This window comes from Rhagoletis pomonella, unplaced genomic scaffold (assembly GCF_013731165.1).
Source record: "Rhagoletis pomonella isolate Grant_MI unplaced genomic scaffold, Rhpom_1.0 Rhpom_scaffold_00010, whole genome shotgun sequence".
Lineage (NCBI taxonomy): Eukaryota > Metazoa > Arthropoda > Insecta > Diptera > Tephritidae > Rhagoletis > Rhagoletis pomonella.
In genome coordinates, this window is record NW_023458564.1 from 18,845,636 (window position 1) to 18,849,499 (window position 3,864).

Genomic DNA, 3,864 nt, shown 5'->3' on the forward strand with positions numbered 1-3,864 from the left:
TCAAAATTGATACACCCCGGCTTACCATCTAGCGGAAGGTTTCGGAAAGGTGAAAAAACATATATTTAATACTTGCGCCGGGTATTTAATGTTCGGCTTCGCCCGAACTTAGACTTTCTTACTAGTTTTTTTTTTTGTTTTTTATGTATAACATACATAACTTTGGACCACGTCAACCGATTTCGATAATTCTTTTTGCGTCGGAAAGGTAGTGTCTCAGAGGTGGTCCCATACTAATCTGGTTAAGATCCGATCAGCGGATCATGAGATATATATATATATATATTTTTTTTATATGGGAGTTGAAGTCGGTTTTTTTTTTGCTAAAAATTACTAGTTAATACCACACTTGCAAAATATTTATTGCCTACTGACACCAGGAATCAGTTTTTTCTCTCCTGAAAAGTTATTAAAAAACACATAACTGTATTTGTTGGCGCAGCGACGATATAAATTCAGATCTCAAACTTTGTACAAAAATTAGAAAAATTCTGCTTATTTTCACCAAAATTTCAAACTTTTTAATCAGAATTTTGGTATGCAGTTTTGTAGACCATTTAATTATAGTAAAATGAAGAGCAAATTTCAAGGTGCTATAAAATACTGTTAATTTTTGGCAATTTTTTTTGCTAGCAGTGTCCTCCATATAAAAAAAATTGTCGAACATAATTTTGTATGGAAAAAACGTGAAACACCTTCAACCAAAAAGATTCATTTTTGTGAGCTATCTGCAAATGTTTTTTGATGTTGGCTGTCGCTTGACCTGAACATATGAAAAGAAATTCCAAAGAATCGGCAAACAAAGGCCGATGCCGATGCCGATGCTCAATTTTGTGCCGATTCTACCCGATGCCGATTAATCCGTCGGACTCTACAAATAAATGTGTCAATTCATAACGGGCAAATAATTTAATTAATTGGCTTGTTATGCAACATTACATACATATGTATGTACGTGTAAAAATATATATACGTATAGCACATTTATGTACATTACATAAAACACTTTTTTATATGGTGCTAAGGAAGAAATATGTATTGTATTTAGGAACATAAAATTTAATTTCGTTTTGTACTAAAATACACTATTTTTCACTCAATGCATAAGAACTTATATGCTAGGTATGTATGTGTATACTAGGGTTGTTGCGAATATTCGCATTCGCAACCGCGGAGCTTCCGCATTAATTTTGACATTCGTATTCGCTTTCGCATTCGCAATAATCAATGCGGTGCTTTTGCCGCACAAAGGGCTCAAAAGTCAGATTTATCGACTTTGAAAAAAGTGTCTTTAAACCTATTATCTTTCAAGCTATATAACCGAGTTATCAATGCATCGTTAGGTATTATTAAAATGTAGCCAGGCACAGCCTTCAGGAAGCTATTCCAAATTACTCCCAGATTTCACAATTTCAAGGTTTGAAATCGTAGCTGCTCGCCCTTTTCGATTGGGGCATATCTCAATGAAATTGTGCCGGAGTCAGATAACTAGACTGAGTATCAAATACTGGATACAAGTTCGAGAATGAAAAATGTAGCCACAGGAAACATCCTGAAAGTTGTTCTCAACCGATACTAGATTCCGAACTTTCATGGCACGATTGGCATATATGCATCTCAGGACTGTTGCTAGCAAATATGCATCCGAGAAGATCTCCAATTGAAGAAAATATCAAACCACTAGCTACAACTTTGCGGATAAGAATTAAACTTTTCAATGCCCGTTATAGTATTCTTTTTCTGGCCTACCCATCCGGTTGGCAGTTCTCCGCATCCGCGAATGTCTAAAATTCCACATTCGCAAAATCCCTACTATGTACATTAGGATGGGCCAAAAATGTATGTGAAAAAGTGAAGTCGGAATTTTTATGCTCTCACCCCCTAGTATTGTTCTATACCGAAAAAAATTATATCCTTATTTTTTTACTTTGAAATCAAAAAATATTTAGAGGTCGCTCAAAGCGCCCAAAGTTTTCCATGTATTTTATGTGGGGAAAAACCCACTTTTCGTAGAAATGGTATAGAATAGTTAAAAATAAATATTTTTCTACCAGAAACCTCTGTTTATCTGCCGGAGATTCCCAATAATAATATCCAATTGTTTATTTAACAATTTCTTCATCGCAACTATAATTTATAGGTCCGCCAAAAACCGACAAAAATCCCGAAAAATGCAATGGGGCGACCAATAAAAAATCGTTAGTACTAAAAAATGGTTAAATAAACAATTGGGTATTGTTATTGGAAGTCTTTTGAAGAGCACCGGAGTTTTCGGATCGAAAAATATTGATGTTAAAGAATTCTATACCATTTCAACGAAAAATTCAATTTTTCCCATATAAAAATACATGGAAAACTTTAGCGCTTTGAGCGACCTCTAAATATTTTTTGATTTCGAAATAAAAAATTGGGGTATACGTCTTTCAATAAACAACAATCCTAGGGGGTGAGAGCATTACAATGCCGGTTCTGGCATTTGGCATTTGTATTTTGTTTATTTAATGTTTATTGTCTGCATATGTAAAAATGATGTGACAAATGTATAGTAATTCATCAATTGAGAACGGCTGGGCCGACTTGGCTAAAACATTTTTTTTTTCGTTGTTCGTTATTGCCAAGAAAAAGTTTCTACGAAAGAAAATTTTGGTAAAACCCTCCGGACAAGTCGGGAAAATCGAAAATTAATTTTTTTTTATGGAATTTTGTGTGCCATCGTTTCGGGCTGGCTTTTCGAATGGAAAAATAGAAAATTCTTAGTGGAAACCTCGGAAAATTCTGGAAGAACACGAAAAATTTGAATTTTTTCGACGAAATTTTGCATTTTGTCGCATAATTGGATGATTTTGGACGATATAAAGGTGGAGAATTCGTTGTGATGCTAGGAAAATTTCAGATAAATGTGAAATTCAAATTCTCTAATGCATATACAAGTAACAATCCTGAGATGAAAATTCGGAATCTAGGGTCGATTGAGAAAAACTTTCAGGATATTTCCTACTGATTTGTATTTGATACTCAGTCTAGTTATCTGACTCCGGCACAATTTCATTGAGATATACCCCAATCGAAAAGGGCTAGCAGCTACAATTTCAAACCTTGGAATTTTAAGATCTGGGAGTAATTTGGAATAGCTTCCTGAAGGATGTGCTTGGCTACATTTTAATAATACCTAACGATACGGGTGTCAAGTTAGCACTACACTTTTCGAATTTGGAAAAGTTAACTACGGCATTAATTGTAGTGTTTTTGTTGTAAATTTGTTGTGGAAAGAAAAACTTTGTAGCTCTCGTTTTTTAAGAAAAAATGGTATGTAGTGCTAACTTGACACCATACACCTAGTCGATAGAATTGAGATATCCAATATGTTAATATGCCATTAATTGTAGCTTTTAACTTTAAAATTTGTTGTGAAAAGAAAAAATTTGTAGCTTTCGTTTTTCTGGAAAAAATTGAGTTGAACCTTTTTCGAACAAAATTTGGTATGTAGTGCTAACTTGACACCATGCCCCATTGACGACAGAATTGAGATATTGAAAAGGTTACAACGGCATTAATTGTAGCTTTTTTGTTGTAAATTTGTTGTGGAAAGAAAAAATTTGTAGCTCTCGTTTTTTAAGAAAAAAATGGTATGTAGTGCTAACATGACACCATACACCTAGTCGATAGAATTGAGATATCCAATATGTTAATATGCCATTAATTGTAGCTTTTAACTTTAAAATTTGTTGTGAAAAGAAAAAATTTGTAGCTTTCGTTTTTCTGGAAAAAATGGTATGTAGTGCTAACTTGACACCATACACCTAGTCGATAGAATTGAGATATTGAAAATGTTATAACGGCATTAATTGTAGCTTTTAACTTTAA